The sequence below is a fragment of the Camelus dromedarius genome, chromosome 4, assembly GCF_036321535.1.
Source record: "Camelus dromedarius isolate mCamDro1 chromosome 4, mCamDro1.pat, whole genome shotgun sequence".
Lineage (NCBI taxonomy): Eukaryota > Metazoa > Chordata > Mammalia > Artiodactyla > Camelidae > Camelus > Camelus dromedarius.
This window is the reverse complement of record NC_087439.1, coordinates 25,526,520-25,550,695: the sequence shown is the minus strand read 5'-3', so window position 1 is coordinate 25,550,695 and position 24,176 is coordinate 25,526,520. Positions and strand designations below refer to the sequence as shown.

The window sequence follows — 24,176 nt, the reverse complement described above, 5'->3', positions numbered from 1 at the left end:
TACTATAGGCTGGATACTACACAAAGCTCTGAGAAGACCTGTACGGCACAGGAAATAAAATGGCTCATGGTAGTGGCCAAATCTACAAATTAAACCTCCCAGTCACAGGTCAGTAATTATAAACCCCACAACAAACACATCTTCTAGGCAGAAATACTGATTTTAGTCAAAACAGAAATCGCTATAGGTAGATCAGGTGGGACAGTGACAATTTTTTTTCTTATTTAATCATAACAATGTCTCTCAATTCTGAGCAGCCTTTTCCCGTCAGTGAATTGGTCCATGAAACTGATCCATACACTTAGTCAATATTCACTGAGCACCATATTAGTTTCCTAGAGCTACCTACATAACAAAGTATCACAAACTGACTCCCTGAAAAGAAACTTACTCGCTCACAGTTCTGTAGGCTAGAAATCCAAAATCACCGTGTGGGCAGGGCCACGCTGCCCTGAAACCTCTCAAGGAAGACGCTTCCTGCCTCCTGCAGCTTCTGACAGCCACAGGCGTTCCTTGGCATGGGGCTGCGCAACAACAGTCTCCGTGGCTGTCTCCACGTGGCCGCCTCCCCCCGTGTCTGTGCACGTGTCTCTTCTCTTTTCAGACACCAGTCCTACTGGACTAGGGCCACTCTAATTCAGTATGACTTTGTTTATCCCGACTACATCTGTAAAGACCCTGTTTCCAAATGAAGTGACTCTTATAGGCGTGGAGAGTCAGGACCTCAACCTATTCTGGGGGGACACAGTTCACCCATGACAAGCTCTAAGTCCCAGGCCGTTGCACTTGGGGATTTTATCACTTAATCATGGAAAACCCTGTGAGCTATGTTGTGGAATTCACTATAAGAATGTTTTTGAAAATATTCTTACTTCATTATAGAGAGTCCTCCCTATGAGAAGTCAGGAGAAAGTGTTCTAAGGACTAAGCATGAGGAATTGTCGAGTTTTTTCCTATTGTCTGTTTGACATTTTAGATGTTATTAGTCTCTTAACGGGTCTTAGTTCTCTTTTTGAATTGACTGCTAGCAAGTTCAGAATTAAATTTGGACTCCCCACAAAGAAGTATATAATACCCTCTGTTTTATATAGTGAAACTTACCCCGTTCTTATTTTTCTACCTTTTATTTATTTTTTGTCATTTCCATGTTTTTTATCTTGTCAATGCATTATTGGAATTGGCATTAAATGACTAATTCTAGAGCAAAGCAAACTACAAGTAAATGATTATTTAAGTTAACTGGGATAAACTCAAATTAATTTGATTTCCCTTAAAACAAAAAAAGTGGTTTAGTGAAATACACTGTGAAAAAGAATACATTCCAAATACTAATTTGTTTGTTCTCAACAAGTGGGAATAATCAAACATAATAGCATAACACAGGACATTTATAACTAGGTTGAATCCTCGTGAAATATTAAAGCTTGAGGGACATCTTTGAAGCAGTAAAGTTTCTGAAAACTTCTGTATGCCTTATAGTAAACAAAAAAGAGAAAACCAAGGAATTGACATGACCACTTGCTTCAGAGATCTGAAAGCTATCGTACAGCAGAAGGAACAGATGTTGTATTCCCAGAGTCAAGATTAGTATCAATTGGTATAGAATACTTCAAGACAAGTGAGAACCAATAACCCAACATGATCAGCACTGAGAAAAGATGTCCCATTCTCAACTCTTCATTATTAGAAATGTTCAAGCAATGGCATATCATGAGTCAGCGATCTGAAAAAGTGAATCCCAGCATTCGGAAAGAAGTCGGCTCAAAGAGAACCACATTTCTTTCCATCCAACTCCTAAATGCTAAGAGCAGTGATTCTATAGGTGGTTTATTTTTAATTAAAGAATATTGCCATTATTTTATTATGATTGGACCCATTTAAACAGTTCCAAAATTTATGATAATTTTCACATTTAGAGAAGAGTTGTACATAGTAATGGGTCTATCTAGGTGCCTGCTGTACACCAAAATTTCCTTTCTACAATCTTATTGAATAACAGCCACAAAACCTTGAATTTAGATAAGCAGGCCATATTTCATCTTACTAGTTTAAAAAAATAAGCAACTGAAACTTAGCAAGAGAAAATTATTTGTCCAATGACAGGCAGCAAGTCTACAGCATAACCAGAGTTACAAGTTACAGTCCTGAGTTTGTATTTGGAGATGTAGACATACTAGTTTCAAAAGAATCAGAGAACTATAACAGCCATTTACCCAACCGCTCAATTCAAGCCACATGCGACTTCTTCTTATGCAATCTCTAGAACCTAGTTTTTTTAATCCAGTCACTAAAAGGCATGTGGTAACCTTGTGGCTCTTTGGGTGATGACGGTGAATATGGTTCCAGAATGTCCTAACTTTCAGACCACATCCATATACTTTGGCCATTATCATGACTAAACTCTCCTCCCACTCACACACCCCTGAGCCAAAACTCCATACAGCAAGATGGCAGAATTTTCCCAGTCATCTCCCTATAAACATGCCTCCTGGGCTGGGCTATCTTGGGTTCGTAGGTTTTCTTTCAAATGCATGTATACTCAGTTTAGTAGACGAGATCGTTATTCCTTACTCTCTCTCCCTGATAGATGATAGCCTATTGTAACAAGAACGGAGCAGTCCCTCCATGTTATTTCTGGCGTTACCAACAACTCCCTCTGTAACTTTACCCAAGTCACTCACCCTTCCCACGGACAGGGTCCTTCAGTGGCAAACTGGAGGCTGTTAGTTTCACCAGTTCATATTCAGGAAACACGGAAGTCTGCTCTTGATGTTCCTACAGACATTATCATTGTTATTGTTGTTATTTATGACTAATACAGCGGCAGAACTTGAAGATTTAAGATCTCCTCATGGATTTTACTGTGGCTTCCAGGACCTGAGATTTAATTTTAAAAGAATTAAATTTTCAGTCTGCTTTACAGGGGTGACTGCGAGAACGTATGCTGACAGACTGTTGTCTTCAGAGGCGAAATCCAGACACACTAAGACAATGCCACGGCCTGAACAGGGGTGACCCTTTCCCATTCATCTTAATGGAGTGTTAAACTGGAAGCCTAATTAGGTCCACTTAAATGCCAACATTATTATACTTTTCTCTGCTTATCTTCATACCAGAAACAATCAACTAATGCACTCATTTAATCTGAGTGCGTGCAACGATCACATCCAGACACCCTGTCATTTTGATAGCCTGCTTTGCAGTCATAAAAGTACAAGTTTCAAACTTGCACTTTGGTTGTTTTTAATTATCCACATAATTAGATTACTTTCTATATCCTTGAAATTTTCAAGGTGAGACTATATATACACCTATATATGATGTTTGTAAGGCATTTGGGGCCTGATCACTATTCCCATAATTAGAAACTGGGATCAAACTTGCTCCCAGGATAACAGACAAAGAAGATGTGTTAAATGAAAGATTCCATCCCTGCCCCCTTAAAAGAAAGCTCGCAGCTTTGTAGTTTATCCTTGAGTTATGTGCCCAAGCTTCCTAGATTTCCTTTCTGATTCACCATTGATGCCTGGACTCGATTTTAATGTTTAATTCCTACAATAAACCTTAAAAAAAACAGAATTAAAAAATATATAAATGCACACTTGCCTATTTTATGCCTAAGAGGATCCAGATCTAGGCCTTCAATTCAAAGTCCTTGGCTACCTTGTAAAATATCTTGTAAAAGTGTATTTATTTACTCATGGCTGTAAGGGGGTTAGTCTGTTTTACTTTAATGGTCTCTGTGCCAAGATGGCATACGAGAAAATTTGGGGGGAGTTCATCATCCATGCTTGTGGATAAAGACATTGGGGTGTCTTTGAGATGTGACAAATTTTTTACTCCTCTGCATATATACTTTTCCACCTTAGGCCATACTTCATGTACTCCAGGCATCTGAATGTCCAGGAACATAAGGCTGGGAGGAACATTTTCCAAAGATGTCTGTAATAGACATTGCTGGTGCCCACCTTGGTTTTCCAGCCTTTCCTAGACACACAGGCTATGTTTCTTGGCCCCCTTCTGCATTCGGGTGGAACTATGACTAATTCTGGCTGATAGATTGGGATATGGAAGCTTCTCTGGGGAGAAAGTACTCAAGAGCCAGGGAATTATCCCCATTTCTCTCTTTCTCTGCTTGGACAAACCCTGAAGCCCTACGCCAAGAAAAGTGCCATGAGATGGAAGCGGTGTGTAATGACTGGTTTCCATATAGGGAACCCTTGGAGAGAGATCTGGACCAGCAGAAGGTTTGAATGACTGAAAATAATACTACGTTGGTTAACTATTAGGATTTTGGTGGTGTTTTTGCTCCAACATTACTGAGACTATCTGGTCTGAAACAATGTTTCAGAATTTATTTCCAAGCCAAATCCCACTAGGTGGACAGCCATATATAATTGTCATCACTGCCTTCTTCCAGCTTCTAATACAAGAGAGTTAACAAATGAAGATGGGTAAGTCACTCTAGACAGTCCACCAAGCTCTGATTTCACTCCTCACCTTTGATTCCTTTGTGTTTTATACTTTGATCTTAAAAAAAGTGAATTGTTATAGTTTTCCATCAAGGCTTCTCTTTTCCATCAAGAGACTTGGAAGATAATAGTCATTCACAATGCTCAGGACAATTTCCATAGACAGAGAATTAACATTCAAAGCCATGACAGAGTCAAAGAAGGCTGGGGGAAATTCCCTTAGGTAAACCCCTAAAATTCAGGTTTGTATTATCCAATCAAGCAGGGGGCAAATGTCCGCTAGCTAGCTACAGAAATAGGGTACTATCCGGAGAGCTGTCAAAGAGGACTGGAAAAATAACAGTTATAAATAATCTTTAAAAGGGGGCTTATGTCATAAAAAATTAAATTACGTCTGAATTGAGCTAAGCAGTATTTTTATTGAATCTTTTAGATGGTACGTGCAAACATCTAAACTTTTAAAACAGTTGCTCTGATGACTCTGAAAGACAAAGAACTTATTTCTGCTTCAACAGGAATGTGGTTATTGTGTTTACATTAAATCAGGTCACATGGTCCTAAATGGTTTCTGACTTCAGAAGGAGTCTGTTTCCTCCTTACAGACTCTGTAATACAAATTCCCTAGTTGATCCATAGATACTAATGAGCTCCAGCAGGGACTTAAGAAGGGAAAGGCACCTTAGTAAAGAAAGGAGTGAAAGTATGAGGTGGAGATATAGGGGGAAACTATGCTGGTGGAGGAATGAGCAGCCCACATGGTTAGGGAGCCCCACAAGTTAACTAACAGTAAGGATCTGCCTAGCTGGCACAGAAGATTGCAAGCCAGGAAGACCATGTGCATAGTGAAAAGCATACTCACATTGGAGTAATTTGGATTTGGAAAAGCAGTTTTCCAACCTGCTAGCTCTGTGACCTTAGGAAAATCAGTCTTCCCATCAGCAAAAAGGGGATAAAAATACCTACCTCACAGGTTAGTATGTGGATTAAAATTCGAATAAGAAAATGCATGTAATATTCTTAGTACACAGACCATATATAGTAAGTTTTCAGTTAACACTAACTCATTAGATTTGCCTAATATGTGAATTTAACTGATGTTAAGGAAGCCATATGTACACAGCCAATAATAATAGTATTACAGGTGAATCTCTTCAATGTTTGTGTTTCCCTGAGTGAGAAGAGAGACATAAGTCTGACATTTCTTCAGCTCATCTCAGTTTCTAAATGGCTCTCATGATATGAGCATTTCCCAGGCACATGTGAGTGATATAATGGAGTTTTTTAGGGTAATTTTCACTATTTGGAATTTTACCCCTAAACAATACATAAGCTGCAGCTCTACTGTATTAATACAGTAAGGAATCTTTGTATTCCAACTTGTGAAAGGCCGCTCACAGTTTTGCTAAACATAATTTTTATTACTTCTCTTTTCCCCTATGAAATGTAACAGGGTGTTGTAAAAGAACATAGCACCGGGGTCAGGAGACCTGGGTTCAAATTTTAGTCTCACCATTGACTGGTTACACAAAAACAAGTCCAGGACCTCTTTGAATTTCCATTTCTCCATCAGTAAAACTGAGATAACTTCAAAGGAACATAGTGAGGATTAAATAAAATAGTACCTGCAATGTCCTAACAGAATGTAGGCAAAAATATTAACTCTTTCCCAGCCCATAAATCCTAATAATTCTAATATAAAGTTAACAGAGCACTGCATTATTTGTGTGCATCTATCTCTCACTAGATTATGAGTTTCTTAAAGGCAATGACTAGGATCTTTTATACTTTCTCCTCTACCTACCTGGAAGGACACATTAGGAATTTGGCTGTGGCAAGAGAAACCAGGAGGGATCATTGGTTTCTGAGCACCAATGAAATAAAACTGTATTACTTCCCTGAAGCTTAAAAAAGTCATCTGTAAGCACTGTCTCTACTTCCTCATCTCAAATTCTCTCCTCTGTGTACTCCAAAAGGCATCCATTTTCACCATTTTAATACTGCTTTGGTCAAAGTTACCGCTGACATCCATGTGGCCAAATCCAATGCCCTTTTCTCTATTCTCTTACACAACCTCTCAGCACCGTTCAGTGCAATAGGCTGCTTTCTTTTTCTTGAAACATGGTCTTCTCCTGGCTTCCATGACACCATGCTCTCATGGCTTTCCTCTGTCCAGTCTCCTTTGCTAACTCTTCCTCTTAAGAGAAGGTCTAAACTTTAGAGTGCCCAGCTCACTCCTGGCCATCTCCTCTATCTCTACCTTCTCACTAGTGAGCTCATCTATCCATTCACTGGATAGTCAGCACCATGCAAATACTAACATATCCTACATCTTTATCTCCAGCCCTGACCATTCCAAAGAAATCCAGACACATAGCCAACTGTTACCTGAGGTCTCCACTTGTATGTCATATAAATGTTGCAAAATTCACACACATAAAAGAGAAATTTTGATTCCCTTCCCTCACCTCAACTGACTCCTGCCTCAGGGTTCTCCATCTCAATAAGTAGCACTATTTTCCCTGGAAAGCAAGACAATAATCTAGCACAAGGCTTCTCAAGCTTTAATGTGTATATGAGTCACCTGAGGGTTCTTCTAATTCAGTACGTCTGAGTTATAGCATATGATTCTGCATTTATAACAAGTTCCAAATGATGTGATGCTACTGGTCCTCGAATCACACTATTAAATAGCAAGGATCTTGGAGATAGTTCTTGTTTTCATAATGCACATTCCTACACACATATTCAAAAAGTCAGCACACTTAACTGACCACATTTCTTCAGAATATGACTACTTACCAACTCACAACACCTGGTCAGTGTCATCATCCTCTTTCCCCTATACTGCGGTCATGGTTTCCCAACTAGTCCCCTGCTTCTATTTTGTCCTCTGTCCTGTAGGATGTTCTGTCCACTGCATCCTTGTACCAGTCACACTAGATTACTACTAGACAATGGCTTCTTCCATCACACCTACAATTAAATCACATCAATGATTCTCAAATGGCCCCTGCTTATCTTTCAACCTCATTTGGCATCACTCATTCTCTGGTCCACGATGCTCAGCCACACTGATCTTCCATTCCTTAAACTTGCCAAGCTCACTCCTACCGCAAGGCTTTTGCACTAGCTGCTCCTTTACTTGGAAGGCTCTTAGTCCTTGATCTTTCACACAGCTAGCTTTTTCTTGTCATTCAAATCACAGCTTAAATGTCATCTCAGAATGACCTTCCTGACCATTCAATCCAAAATAGCCACTCTATAACCTGTCACTTGATATCAAATCACTGTTTATTTCTCCGCATTTCACTTATTGCTATGTGGTATTTTTCTGGATTCTTTATTTGCTCATGATCTCTCTCTCTTCTACCCTCCCACCTCCCTCAATCTCTCTCTCTCTCCCTCTCTACCTCCCCACCTTCCTCCCATCCACACTAAGAGGTTAGCCCCACAAAAGCAGAAACCGTCTATCTTGTTCCCAGTTGAAATCCCTGCATCAGAGTAACTTCTTTCTACTCCTAGCATGTAGTAGGTACCCAACAACTGCTTTGATATGTGAATAGATGAATACACAATTGAAAGAAAAGTTCTGGAGTGTGTTGCAGAATGAGAGGGAATATGCAGCTGCTGGGCATTAGGGCCTTCCACTCTGACTTTAAAAACTAATAATAATAATAATAATAGTAATAATAATAATAATAATAATAATAATAATACGCATGCATGGAAATAGGGTGGTTCCAATGCATCACCAAGTGTGTTCTCCCCAGCCCACAGTATCTTCATTACCTGGGAACTTGTTAAAAATGCAACTTCTCAGGCTCTGCCCTGAACTTCTGAGCATAAAATCTTGGAATCTGCGTTTTAAAGATTCTCCAGATGACACTGATGCATGCTAGAACTTGAGAACCACAAGTCTAACATTCACATATATCATCATGAGTGTCCGTTGCTCAGGAAAGTTGGTGATTGCAAGAATACTTAGTCTTGGCATTAAATATATATTTTTTAATGACTCAGACCTGCCCAAGTTGGGTAGTAGGAAGCAGATATTCTAGAATGCTTTTCATTGATCCACGTTTATCCAAGAAACAGGATTCAACCTAATCCTTTACTCAGCTTTCTTTCACCTTCTACATCATTCTCCTTTGTTGCCTTCAATTTAGCTGATACCACTCCAGTGAGACCACTGGTTCTCAGGAAAGAACTGATTCCTGAGTTACACTAACCATGCCGAATAGCTCTCCTACAAACATACACACATGCGGACACACACGGCACCTATTCGGTTGCTAAAAGAAATTCCACATGTGCAGTCATATCTGAACTATGATATGTATTTCACCAAATTGTTCAATGAACCAAATCTCAGTAACCTCAACATGTATTCAATTCAGACAGATTTGATATTCTTAGCTACACAGCCACTGCATCTACCTGCTTTCAGTTTTGATCCTAGAAATATTTCTGTGTCAACCATCATTAGTTTCAAGATGAGAACTTAGGTAAGTTAGTGGTGAGTGAGTTAGTGGTGAGTGAATTAGTTCCCATCATTGGTGGCTAAAATCTATGGAATCACTGCAGATCCATGTCTTATTTTCAAATTTATAACAAAAGCAGATACTGTAGGTTGCTTTGTAGGTCGCAGTTTCCATGAATCGCTCTAGTCATAAGTAGAGACAAATTTTTTCTACTTACCCACCCCAAGTATATTTGTTGATTCCTAGTAAAATTTCCCAATTGTCAGAAAGAGAAAACATTAGGATTATGATGTGACATTATTAGAGCCATAAATTAAGGGTGATATTATCACAGAAGGTTGAGAAGAAGAAAGTATAGAGGACATTCCAGGAAATTTGAATAAACTGCTTGGTCACCACTTGGTTATATTTGGGGATTGTGCAACTAAGAAAAAATGAGTTAGTGAAAAATGAGAATAATGTTGGAAAGTTGTTGCTTAGGTTGTCCTAACATATTCTAGAATATCATTCATTCTTACGGAGATTTTGTTTTTTTATTGATCATATTATGCTCCCTATGCTGCAAAAAAACTGAAACTCAAGGAAATACGAATCTTGTTCCTCAATGTCAATACTATGAAGAGTAAATTCTACTTTAAGTTAAATACTGCCACAATTGTAATACCAATTTACAATTACATCAGACTTGATTACCAAAGCACCTTCGTATGTATACAGTGCATTAAACATTATGATCTATGAGGAGAACTGAACAAAGACTATTCTCCCCATTTGAAATATCAACATCCAAGAGTCAGAGATGTGAAGTGGCTTAATCAAGACCACAAAGCTAATTTGCAAGAAGTTGAAGTGAATTCCAGGTCTAGCCCTTTTTCTATTACACAATACACGGTTGACTACAATTCCCAGACATCCTAGGAGGCAGTAGAAGAAATCTTTCTTCAATAATGTAATGTTGCTTTACTCTGTCCTGATTATGTACTTTTTTTAGCCATAATGACAAATGCTATTTTAAAAACTGTTCACTAACTGATATGAGAAATCACCTTCTGAAGATCCAGTCCTATCCCACACTTTGCAGTGTTTCTTATCATGCTAATGTAAAATGTTGGGGGTGGCAACAGCAGGGAGGAGAGAAAAGACATTTATTACATGAAGAAACAGCACATATTGATTTTTCTTTCCATTGCAGAGACAGGTAATACAATTTCATTGCCTATTCAATATGAAAATAGTACTTAATGGAGTTATGGTTTATGATTTGGCCACTGTGTCAGACTTCCTTTCCAACAACCTCCTCTTCATCTCAGATTCTACCCCAGGACTCTAGGCCACCAGATAGCTAGATCTCCCCATTTAGGACCAAGTGCAATCTGTCCTGCAGAACAGGAGATGGAGCATATGAAAGAAAGCAATGAGCAAGGGGCCACTCTTTATAAGGTATTCACCTACAGTGACAGTGGCTGAAGAATACTGGAGATACACGCCCACAGGGGCTTTCCCTCAATAGCACAAAAGAAAAGGCCACTCTGCCCCCAGAAGATGTGGCTAACAGTCCAAAGGTCATGGCAATTTGAGGATTTATTACTTGTGGCAGAGTTTCTTCCAGGCAAGATGTAGTCTCAAAAAGAAGGTGTTAGGTTTATTGTTCACTTCTTGAGTTATTTCCTTAAAACCAGTTGTGAACGCTGCTGCAGACAATGCTCCATAGGTCTCTCATTTTCTGCATTTCTTGTAAGCAGAAGCACTGACATCTTTTGTTTCAGCCTGTCTGTGCAAGGATATCTGTACAATGAACAACATGGGAGATAGAGAGAGTATCTCTCTCTCGAGTAGTGGGACAGCAAGCTGGTTGCCCAGGTCCCCTCTGTGCTCAGAATCCCTCAGAATTCCCCCAAAGAATTCTGTCCTGTGTTACAAATGAACTGCACAAGCGGCTGTCACCTGGCTCTCTCAGGTCACTCAGTAAAGAATGAGGGCTTTGCAGGGACCAAATACACTGATGCTTATGCTGCTCACTGAGTTGTGAATAATGAAATCCCCTGTCTCTGACCTAAGTCTCTCTTGCTGACCTGGCCTTGAAATGACCAGTAAAAACAACAGTATAGAAGACTTGTAGCCATTCACATTCAGTTTTTCTAGGTGAGTTTGCTAAATTCAGATTTGTGGTGTTAGTCACACTTCCCTGCTACAGAGATGAGTACTGAGTTTTATTGTGGATCATTCCTGTTGCTAGCTCAATGAGCTGGTCTTCAATATTACTGAGCTAACGAGTGAAAAAACGAATTAAAAATATCTTTTCCAAAACTTTAGTTCAATGCTGAAACAATGCTAGAAAGTTATTTAATAATCTACATGTTTGTACAATTAGGTGAAAATGAATTTCATACATTAATTATTCTGACAGATCTCAACCTCCTATAAAGCCCCACCACCACCACCACCACCACACAAACACACACGTATTTCTGGGCATTCCCAAGGGATCTCTCTCACGTACTCCGTCCCTTATCCCTTCAACCTCTACCACGCTCAGCCATGTTCTGTCACTGATTTAAGATTCTTGTGGCTCTGACCATTTGGCTCCACCAGCTCTCTTGATGCAGAACAGTTCCCAACTCGTAGTGATCTTTATCCCATGAGACACAGACAAGCCCCACCAATAGCCACAGTCCAAGTGCTAGGGGCCAAGTTCCCTGAGGAGATCTTGTAGCATGGTGGCCACTGCTTCTTCTCACCCTGGACCCCAAGCAGTATACTCCTTTCTCCTCTGAGGTCCATGGAGGTGGGGAGACGGGCCCTCTCCTATTGTGATATACTTCATGCTGACTCAATGTAGCTTGGGCAGCAAAGTTCTTTCTAGACATGTCCAGAACCAGATTTAAATATGAACCACCCCACAGGATCTTTCTTACTGTCCTCAATGTCAGTGGCTCATGGATCAAGCTCAAAATGCATAGAACTTTCTTCACCATTTTCACAAAAACTTCCATGAAGCTAATCTCCCAGTGGACCAGACACGCCTGAGCATGCAGGGGTAGACACACTGGAAAATGCGTGCCCCAGTATCTGCATGGTTCATGTCTCCACCCCCTTCAAGTTTGGCTCAGAAGTCCTCTTGTCAGGGAGTCCTTTCCTAAGTACCCATTAAAAAATACTAACCTCCACTGCCATCCCAGCGTACCCCTTCCCTGCCTTTTTCATTCTGTTGCACTAATTACTTCCAAATGTATTATAAAATGGATTTCTTATGTTATTATTGTCTTCCCCACGAAAATATAAGTTCCAAAAGGGTAAGGGTTTTCATCTCTTTGACTCACTGATGTGCTTAGAATGGGGCCCAGCACCCAGTTGGTCCTCAATAAATATTTAAAGAATGAATGACTGACTCTTAGACTCAAGCCACATGTGTGATGTGCTCCTCTCACATAAATTCCATTGGCCACATGTGCGTTAAACTTGACATCCAGTAAACATACTTTGGCTGAAAAGATAATTGTGAATAATGATGCAAAGAAGATATACCCCACATGAAGGACAAAGTAGTTGGATAAATACAATGATCCAGTATCTCCTTCTGGTTGTCCTTCACCTTTGAAATGAGGTACAGAAAATACAAATAGCTTTAGCCTGGCTTCTCTAGTCTTTGTAATGATTAGCCATTTTTAAACCCACATAGTTCTTATATCCAATAATATAATTTTTTAAAATCTCTTTCTCTTTCTGTTGCCCACTTAAAATTCCTTCAGAAATGAATTATAACTCCTGAAACTTTAATGTGATTCAAGACATGCAGTTAATGTCTTAAGGAGGTAGGACAGATTATGTATGTATGTTAACTGTGGGGGAAATTAGTGAGAATCTGCCCATTTATTATGTAGGAGTAACAAGTCAAAATGAAAAAGAAATTCTTGATTTGGGGTTTACAAATCTATGAGGCAACACTGACAGGCAGGTAAATAGCTACAAATTTTCAGGAAAGAAATTAGAATATACAAAATTCCTTTAAAATATCCATATATTTGAATGCATTTGTTATATTTTTAAGTATGTATATAGAAGAATGTTCATGGAAATATAATTTATAATGAATAAAAATAGCAAACAACCTAAATATTCAACCATAGGGGAATATTCAAATAAGTTACTGTATAGTAACTTATTATTCTGTATAGTAGAATATTATTTAGTCACTTAAAATTGTGATTTCGAAGACCATCAAAAGAAACTGTTCTCACAACACAACACTGAAAACTAAAAGCTGCATATATTGTAAGGCTTACTTTTCAAACAATAAATACATAATATAGTCCCAGGAAAAAGTTGGGATGAAATTTCCAAGTATGTTAATGGTGATTGCTTCTGTTTCAGTACATTTAGGCGGCTGTAACAAAACACCATAGACTGGGTGGTTTAAAAATAGTGGAAATTTATTTTCCACAGTTCTGGAGGCTGGAAGTCTCAGATCAGGGTGCCAGGATGGGAGGCTGAGGGACTGCTTCCAGGTCACAAACTTCTCGTTGAATCCTCACAGGGCAGAAGGGCCTAGGGAGCTCTTTGGGGTCTCATTTATGAAAGCACCAATCCCATTCATGTGCCCTCCACCCTCACAACCTAATCACCTCCCAAAGGCCCACCTTCTAATTCCCCTCACATTGAGCCTTAAAATGTTAACAAATAAAATTGGGGGGAACACAAATATTCAGATCATAGCAACTTCTGAGTGTGGAATTAGAAGTGATTTTACCAGTAGCTCCTAACATATCAAAATATTGCATTGGCACTGGCCATCGTGTTGAAGATAGATAGGCAAAACATTCTGGTGACAAAAGATTTTGTGAGATACATTTAGATGATGATGCAAAATAAACTGAATGTAGTCATAGTAAGAGCTGGCATTTAATGAAGTCTGACTTGAACTGGGTACTGGGCTGAACACTTTAATCCCTCTGTGAAGCAGGTATCATTATATGTTAGAGATGAGGAAACTGCAGTTTTTAAAAGATGAAATAACTATTTCAGTATCACATGGCACATTAGGGGCAGTATGAGATTTGATTCAGAATTTTCTACCTCTTCTGCTTTTAAACACTATGTTCTTTTTAAAACAGTTGAATATGAACCACCATGAGTGAGCTTGCAATTTACTTTTGGTTGAGACAAAGGATTATTTTCAAATAGTTTAGAATTCCTGATGGTAATTACTACTCAGATGATTACCACCTTTTAATTCTTGGTCAGATTTTCACTACCTCTCTCCAGGATAAGGGTTTCAGTTTCTTATTGCTGATAAAATATATACTTTGGCTTTGACACAGACCAAAAATGGAGATATTTACAGTGTTAATCAATTGTAATTAAACCTTAATTATAATATAAAGCTTTCTTTCCCTAAGGGGAAAAAAATCCTTTCAGAAAAGATACTTTTTAAACTAAAACTAGCACAAAATATGAAGTCAGAAGACTAGAATTGATTTCCTGATAAAGGAAGAAAGTTTTAGAACCATGGCAAAAACTGGCCTTCAAAAAACATGACAGTTTCATAGACGCTGCCTCTGAATGAAATGTTGGGGACTCTCTTGGCACTTGTCCCAGACATCCAGGTAGAAGAGGGTACACTGATTACTTTAACTAAAATAATCTGCTTTTGCACAAACCCACCTCAGGCCCAACCAAATGCGAAGCTTATCAAACTGCCAGGTGAACTAAGAGAGAAACTTAGCTGAGGAGAGAAAGTAAGCAATCTGCACAAGAACTACCTTATAACCTAAGGTATTCACAGTTTCATTTTACCTGGAAGAAAATTCTAAATTAAAAAAAAAAAAAAGAGTTCCTAGAGAGGATGCTAAAACATGCAAAGTAGACAGAGGGAGAGCTGTACAAACTATATTTACTATGAAACAAAGCAAACGAAATTAAGAGTTTTAGCTCAATTTTTAGAAAAGAATAATTTCTAGAAAAAATTCACTTAAAAATGAGGTATAGAATTGTATACCTAAATTTTGAAGACAATGCTGCCACTTTAGATGGTAAACATTTTAATAATCCCACAGTTTAAAACTATCTTAAAAGGAAAAGACCAAAGAGTTATCAAAATGTTTATACCAGTCTGTTTTAAGGAATCCATATGTTTAGAACTTGGTGTGTTGAATGTATGTTGTTGTATTCCTCAGATACACTCTAAAAAAGAAAAAAAAAAACTTCTCACGACTTTTAATCTACTATTTTGTTAACAGATAACATCCCCAAGTTAAAATATATATATATTCTTACAATAACGTCCCTTCCCCTGAGGCACCCCTTGGAAGGTAGCATCAGAAACGTAATCAGATAACTAGGGCTATTTCAGCTGACTGCCAAAATATCGCTCATGACTATTAAAGTATGCTGGAAAAACACCATTGCATCAATGGCAGAAAGGGCATGATTGTTCTTATTTCTGGAATTCTTCTGATGTGAGTCAATTCACTGGGTGGGATTTCACTGGAAAATGGCTTTAGGAACATGTTAAATGAAGGAAGAACAGAACCAAGCCTTCAAATACAGACATAATGGAAAACCATAGAGTCAGACTTCACCCAGCAGGCAACAACAGAGATCAAATTCAAAGCGAAATCTGTAGCTACGAAAACACTAATTATCTGCACAATTTTGATTTTTATTAATTTAACACTGTTTCCTCTTAACAGTTCAAATAAAAACAATTCATCCCCCATATACACAAATAAAATTATGTGATTTTTGCCTTTCATTTCAGACCTAGCAACATCAGATTAAGGAAAGAGAAATAATATGAGGTTATTTGAAATATTGTTTTCGTATTTGCTCCAAAATCCAAAAGGTACATAGGAATTTGGATAACTTAGAGGTGCAGAAATAAAGCATAACAAAAAAGTACTTCCTGATATATTTTTAAAACTCCTGAGACTCATAGAACATTAAACCCAGACAGAAAACGCCACCATCGTGCAGGCCTTCTCTCCCTGTAACTCCCTCCAGCTGAGATGACGTGATCCAGTTTATGATTACAGAGTACCACCTATTAAGCAGCTCTTCTGTGGACCTTTTATTATTTCACATGTTTGTTTAGTCTTCCCAACTAAGTTGAGCTAAGGAGTTGCCTTTGATCTGTCTTATTATTCCCCCAAGGGGTATAGTATAGAGCCTTATCCACAGTGAGCACTCCGTATTTATTTGTTATTTCCAGATAAGTTCAAATAATTTTTTTTTAATTAAGAAGATGAGCTCTCTATGCCTAGATAGACATATTCCCTGTTGAGGGTTAGGGCGAGGAAGGTATTTATCACATCTAGTAAGTATGCTAACAGTTAACATGGTACCATCTTGTTTAGTAGTTTTCAAACCTTTTTTTTTTCATAAAAGGAAATCTCGTTCAGATACCCAGTGAACAACATTGAAACTCTTCTGGTTGAAGTAAGTGGAGAGGATTGGGTGGAACAGCAGGTGGGGAGAGGTGGAGGCACAGAGGAACTGCAGTGCAACCAGTTGGCCCCTAACTCACCATTCGACAAAGGCCACTGAGAACTTCTCATCACTCTAGAGCACTGCTTGAAAGCCACTCGTTTAGTCTGTTGTGTAATTTATTTTAATGAAAAGGAAATTTCTGCTTCCCCCTCTTGCCAATTCAGCCACTGAAATTAAATCCTGTGTTTTCAAAGTCTATTATAAATATATGTTGAATAAATGAATTGACCAACTGAATGAATACTTATCACTAAACTGAGTAAAATTCTTACTATAATTACCATATTTTCTCTAGTTGACTTGAATGGGATATGAGAGACAGTCTAAATATAACTGGAATTAGAGAAACGAACAAGTGAAAAGTATTAACTAAGACTGAATGCCAACATCTGAAATATTTCTAAGTTATTTTACAAAATAAAAATTTGAACACACAGCATTCTTTCCTATCTATGGTAATGAAATGGATTCCAGGACACATGTATGTTTCTGCTGCCCTGAATTCATGCCTCCCTCTTTTGGTAACAGCAGCTCAGTTTTTTTTTTCCTCCTTTTGGGAGCTTCCCCTTCCCTATGCACCAAGTCTGGCAACCTGCCCTTCAAAATGTTCCACTCACTCCGTACCCACCCACCTCATGCCCAGCCATGGTGCAGGTGCATTACCCAAGCTAGACCCTCTGACCCTGAGGTATGCAGCTTTCCTGGGATGTAGGAGCAGCTGAAGCCTCTGTGCCTACCCTGCGGACAGTGAGCAGACTCTCCACCAGGTGCTGCTACTTGAATCCCTGCAGCCATGCTGGCCCAGAGCTTTTTGAGCCCTGATTCTTCAGCCGCTTCTTTTCTTCTGCAGACTACATCATATCTTTCCAATAACATCCTTACTTTATTTACTTATGTATTTAGTTTTCTTTATTTCTTTTTAAATTAACCAAAGTCCATTTCAGAAACCCCAAAACATTTAGGAATACAGGGGCCCCAAGCACTGATAACAGGGAGAAATTCACTGGAAGAAGCTTAGATCAAACAAGTCATGTTCACAGGCCACATTGAGATAGATAACAAAGTCTCAGCTTGGCTTATGAGGATTCATCTCAATATTATTAAGTTTTTTTTTAAATAACGCTTATAGTATCCTACAACCCAGTCATGTGCAAACTAAAGACCATCGAACTGAGAACAGGAGAACAACTCACTATGTAGTTTATGGAACATTGATAAAATTTTTTTATATCTCCATTCTTTATCTATGAAAAGATTAAGTTAAAGTAGATCTATAATGTGTCCTCTAATTGTGACGTCCTATGAATTTTTAAGTTTACAGATATAAAGTAACAGATACCAACTATTGATTTTTTTTTTTTTTTAGTCTGAAGTAGGTGCTCTGAAAAAGTCCCTGCTGTCTTACTTGAAGGCAGTATTTAAATTTAACACCAGACTCACCCAGGATCAGCTTATGCTGTGGTGTGACTTTCCTCTGGAGCTTTGTAGAATCTCTTTTTGTGATGGAAATCAGTGCCACTTTCTCTGTACTCACATTTTCCCTTTCCGTTCTCTTTCTATGGTTGGAAAAAAAATGAGTTATAATTAGAATCAAGAAAATATTGTAAGGATAAATACAATGTATCTTGTTTTATAAAAGGTCATTCTTTCAAGCTATCAAAGCCCTATACAACAAATATCTAATTGATGGTCACAGCCTCCTCTGTAGGGATAAAACACTATGCCTGGTTTACAGATGAAGAAACCAAAGAGGGATTCAACAGAATTTCAGTTGGCCATCTCAAATCTGGAACTAGAAATTCAGAGCACATCCATTTTAGAACATTGTGTGTTGGAGTGCCAAATTAGCTCAGTTTGTTGTAGATGATTTTAATGTTGACCTAGAAATATGTGTAATACATTTATAATGAAAACAAAGTGAAAGACATTCAAATAGCTAACAGTCAATCCTAAAACAAATAGCTATTACAGTGGTTTTCAGAATAAGTTCTTTGGTGACTAGTTGATGACTTCTGTGAAACTCCCATGTAAGTGTGGCAAGTCTAATTTACTGTACAATTACAGAAAACTAGATTGGAGTCTTCACTGAAGACCAAGTTATACATATTAATAGTAAACTGATACTGATAAGTGATGATCGTAACAAAAACTGCATGTCACTCATGAAGCCAGAAACATACTGCCCACCTCCACCACTTTTCTCCAAAAGCATGTCCTTAGATAGACTAGCCCAGGATGAGAAAGGAAGCTTACATTCCTCACCCATCAGATAATGCTTGTTTAGCATTCTATCATCCACTCTTCCATTTATTAAAAAAAAAATTACTCTGTGTGCCAGTCACTGTGCTATACACTCCATCAAATTATTCATCCATGAATCTCTAGAAATCTTTCTTTCAACTTCGAGATCTGCAGGAGCCCAGGAGAATGGCAGTCAGTAAAGGAATTGGATGCCTTTTCCTGACTTGTTTAACAGTATGCCTTCATGTATTTCTCCTTAAATTATTTGGTGGAATGATTTAATTTCCTTAGGGGGATAGTCATCAGTGACTGTTGACAGACTCCTACGGAAAGTTCCTGTGTCATATAGGAGCGAAAAGGCCAAGGAACTTGGTAAAGTCCCAGTTTAAGATTTTTCCAACTGCCATTAGACTTCCAAGATATAACTTATGAGACAAGGTACATGTGGCCTCCCATCAACAGGGAGACACTTTTCCCAGCCTTGAACACAAGAGATAAATATCAGCTACAACTTCAGGTGTGTAGAAGGAAGGAAAAGGAACATTTTTCAGCACCTGCCCTTCATCGGGCACTAAACTAGACTCTTCCAATCTCATTATCTTACTTAATCTTCAGCTATCCCCTGTTCAGTTAGACTTTTCCTAGCTGGCCTACCGGAACTATTGAAAGCCCTCAGGCCTTAGAAATTCATCATATCATGCCATTACTGGATCACAGAGAATTTTACAAATATTTTTTATTATCATGCTTGTCAAAAATGTGTAGCAGTCAGGTATATCTGCAAATTAAATAAACATATTTAATATGCTAATACTTATCAGGCCAGTTTGTATGAGATAAAAATGAGGAGCTGAGAAGGAGAAGTTTGAAGACAGGCTCCTCTAAAGGTATCACACACCCTGATTTCAAACTATACTACAAAGCTGCAGTAATCAAAATATTATGGTACTGGCACAAAAAGAGATACATAGATCAATGGAAGAGAATAGAGAGCCACAAATAAACTCATATACTGTCAATTAACTTATGACAAAGAGACAAGAATATACAATGTGGAAAGACAGTCTTTTAAATAAATAGTGTTAGGAAAACAGAACAGCTTACATGCAAAAGAATCAAACTAGACCACTATCTTACACCATATACAAAAATTAACTCAAAATAGATTGAAGACTTGATTTCAAGAACTGAATCCATAAAATTCCTAGAAGAAAACGTAGGTAGTAAACTCCTTGACATAGATCTTGGTGATGTGTTTTTTGGATTTGACTCCAAAAGAAAAGTCAACTACAGCAAAAAATAAACAAATGGAACAATATTAAACTAAAAATACTCTGCACAGCTAAGACAACCATCAATAAAACGAAAAGGCAACCTACTGAATGGGAGAAAATATTTCCAAATCATATACTCAATAAGGGATTAATATCCAAAATGTATGAAGAACTCATACAACTCAATAGCAAGCAAGTAAGCAAACAAACAAAAAACCCAACCCAATTAAAAAAAAAAATAGGCAGAGCATCTGATTAGACATTTTTCCAAGGAAGACATAAAGATGGCCAACAGACACATGAAAAGGTGCTCAATATTACTAATCAGGAAAATGCAAATCAAAACCATAAAGAGATATCCCCTCACATATGTTAGAATGGCTGTTATCAAAAAGATAAGAAATAGCAAGTGTTGACAAGGTTGCAGAGAAAATGAACCCTTGTGTACTGTTGATGGAATGTAAATTGGTGAAGCCATAATGGAAAACAGTATGGAAGTTCCTCAAAAAATGAAAAATAGACTTACCATACGATCCAGAAATTCCACTTCTGTGAATTTATTTATCCAAAGAAAACAAAAACACTCATTTGAAAAAAATATATTCACTCACTGCAGCATTATTTACAATAGCCAAGATATGGAAACAACCTAAGTGTTCATCAAAGGATGAATGGATAAAGCAATTACGGTATATGCATACAATAGAATATTAGTCAGTAGTAAAAAAAAAAAAAAAAAGAATGAACTCTCGTCATTTTGACAACATGAGTGGACCTTTAGGGCATTATGCTAAGTGAAATAAATCAGACAAAGACAAATACCATATGATTTCACTTATATGTAGAATCTATAAAATAAAACAAACAAACAAAACAAAACCAGACTCAGATACAGAGAACAGACTCGTAGTTGCCAGAGGGGAGAGTAGCTAGTGATGGGACAAAATAGGTGAAAGGGATCAAGAAGTACAATCTTCCAGTTATAAAATAAGTAGCTCATTGGATTGCAACATATAGCTTGGAGAATATGGTCAATAACATTGTATGGTGACAGATGGTAACAAGACCTATTTTTGTGATCATTTCATAATGTATATAAATGTCAAATCACTATGTTGTACACCTGAAATTAATATAATATTGAATGTCACTTATGCTTTAAAAATATTGCTCTGGAAGCCTCAGATGCTTCTTAAATATTATTTACACACATGAACACAAATAAATATATTTGTATATCAAGTCTCTGAAAAAAAAGTTTAGCTACAGTATTTTAAAAAACAAAGACAGATGTATTTAGACATTTTTTTCAAAGCTAGATTATAAAATATATATACTTTTTTTAGCTTTGAAAACTCAAAACTAATGTCTTATCTTACTCTGCCTGAAACTTGCCAAATCGCATAAAGAAATGGCTATCCTTAAATATGCCCTCAATAAAACAGCCAGTTATCTTTTTTTAATTAACAGATAATGAGCTATTTTGTCTATTTATAAGGATGCATAAATTTTAAGTTGTCATTTGTTTTAAACAGATTAAACAACATATTCATATTTCAAAGATTATGAAGCTTTTCCTTGTGACTGTCTTTTTATCTTCAAAAGAAAACAATGCTAATAGTTTCCTTTTTCCTATATTCAACGACTATTTACTACCCCTTCTTGATGTGGGCTTTCAAAATACAAAGAAAGTTTGGCAAGTTTTCAATGTCCTTTTTTAAAGTCTGTTCTTAAGCGCTTGTATAAAAGCATAAAGAGCACTTCTTTGGAGAATTGATAATGTCCCACATTCAGTATTTGTATATTGAGTACTGTCAGTTATATTTAGTTTATTCATTCATTGGAATCTGTTCCGTTAATCTGCATGCAGCTGATTTCAGGGAAGCAACGTGATCAGAAGAAGTCAAAGTTAACATAACAATTCCCCTTCTACAAAAAACAGCCCAAGACTTTATGGGTCCAAATTTCAAAGCAAGTTACTGTATTTGCAAGTTTTAAGTCACACTTGGCAGTTTCTCCAAACACAGTGGTCAGGAACTGAAAAAAATAAACATGTGTTTCCAGGATTTTCTTTTCACATGCCACACAAAAAGTAATGTTACAACTATGTTTTCACTCCCTTTAAAAAGTTCTTCTTAAGGAAGAAAGCTTTGCTGATTTGTGTTATTCTAAGGTAGATTTTACAAAATAACAAGGGGCAAGATAAATGTTACTTTCACTGTATAAATGGAAGTTTAACTTCCCCCAAAGGATTTCTTGAAAAACCTGATCTATCATTATGCAGTGATATTTTGTACTTTAAATCTCATACTTAACTTCTGAACACTTAGCACTTTCCATCTTTCAGGTGCCTTAAACAAAAGAGAAAATAAAAGAATCAAACTATATACAATTCTTAGGCAGCAAGTCTACGGCTGTTCCCATTTTGCCGAAAGAATAACTGAGGTAAGGTACATTTGTCACTTTTCTGAGGCTTAACAAAGTCTTAATAGCTGCAGAAGGATGAAAATTCACAGGTGTGTTTCTTATTCAAGACAGAGGAAACAATCAATCATAAAGTGGGGTTTCAGCAGGCCACAGAGGCCCCCAGTCCCAGAAATATCTCTGCTGCTGGTAGGCCAGGTGGCCTAAGCATACACTCCAACCTTTCCACCCCATCTGAAAGTGTTGCCTTGGAAATTCTGACCTATTAAAATGTAAATATCATAGTTTGTAGGAATAACAATCCATCAACTCATTAGGAGGAATTTATTTCCTAACAAAGATCTGGGATGACAGCGAATAGGACCCAGGGTAGAAAGTGATTTGGGTGGAGAATTAAGAGTAAAGAGGATTCAGTGTGGAATCCTTCTTAGGGAGACTGGATTCTAGTAGAGACCATGAGTTGCCGTGGGTAGAGTTATGACCCTACCACCTGGAAGAGGAGGGACAAGATGAAATCTTGATAAAATGCAACAGACTTCTCTGAGCAAGATGGGTGGTAACAAGAATGTTTCCAGGGAAAAGACAATTGCAAAGGGTTATTAAACACAAGGGAGGAAAAAATGTTCCAGCAACTGCATTCCTTGCTATTTACCCAAATGAGTTGAAAATTTACATCCACACAAAAACCTGCACAATGATGTTTATAGCATCTTTAATCATAAATGTCAAATTTGAAAGCAACCAAGATGCCTTTCAGTAGGTTAATAGATAGTAAACTGTGGTATATCCAGATAATAGATTACTATTCAATGCCAAAAAGAAATAAGCTACTAATTCATGAAAGACATAGAGGAACCTTAAATGCGTATGACTAAGTGAAATAAGTCAACATGAAAAGGCTACATACTGCATGTGATTCCAAGTACACGGCATTCTGGAAAAGGCAAACCTATACGCAAATGGTAAAAAGGTTAGTGGTTGCCAGTGGTCAAGGGAGAAAGAAGGGTGAATAGGCAGAGCTCAGAGGATTTTTAGAGAAGTCAGACTACACTGAATGATACTATCATGGTAGCTATGTCATTAAACATATGTCCAAACCCAAGGAATGTGCAACACCAAGAGTGAACCGTAATGTAAACCATGGACGTGGGATGATAATGATGTGTCAATGTAGGTTCATTTGTTGTAACAAATGTTTCACTCTGGTGTGGGCTGTTGATAGTGGAGAAAGCTGAGTGTGTGGGGACAAGGAGTATATGGGAACTCTTTGTACTTTCCACTCAACTTTGCTGTAAACCTAAAACTGCCCTAAAAAATAAATTCTATTTTTTAAAAAAGCAATTGTTTAACAACTTTGTCTAGGATGGTCTTTCTTAATCTTTATTTTGTTTTTGTTTTTGAGTTTAATCTCTGTTATTGTCACTTTTGTTAAATTATGAACTCCTTTGAGATTCCAATGACAGCCGTACTTTATTCTCTCCCCATAAAAAAATAACAGCACTTCTACACATTATCACAAACAATGTATACAATTTCAGGTGTTCACGAATTCCCTGAAATCCATCCATAAAACTAATACAAACTAATGTTATCACATGCTCATAAGTACCAGACACTTGGTTAAGCATTGTCCTACACTCTATCACATTTCATCCTGGCAACAACCTTAGGAGGTAGATACTTTCATTCCTCTTTGCTTATGAGGAAACATAAGTGCAGAAAGATTTGTTTGTTTGTTTGTTTTAACAGCTGCTGAGTGTTCAAGCTGAGTCTCCAAACCTCACCTGATCCCAAGGAGC

At 37.6% G+C, this 24,176-nt stretch overlaps 1 long non-coding RNA gene across 1 annotated transcript in view; it reads right to left on the bottom strand.

The window, feature by feature from the left end:
• Nucleotides 1-24,176, bottom strand: part of LOC105084594 (uncharacterized) — a 133,015-nt gene that overhangs the window by 24,289 nt on the left and 84,550 nt on the right. The window contains exon 15 of the long non-coding RNA XR_010380572.1: nucleotides 17,879-17,994. This is a non-coding gene — a long non-coding RNA (uncharacterized LOC105084594). The remainder of the gene's footprint in view (nucleotides 1-17,878; nucleotides 17,995-24,176) is intronic.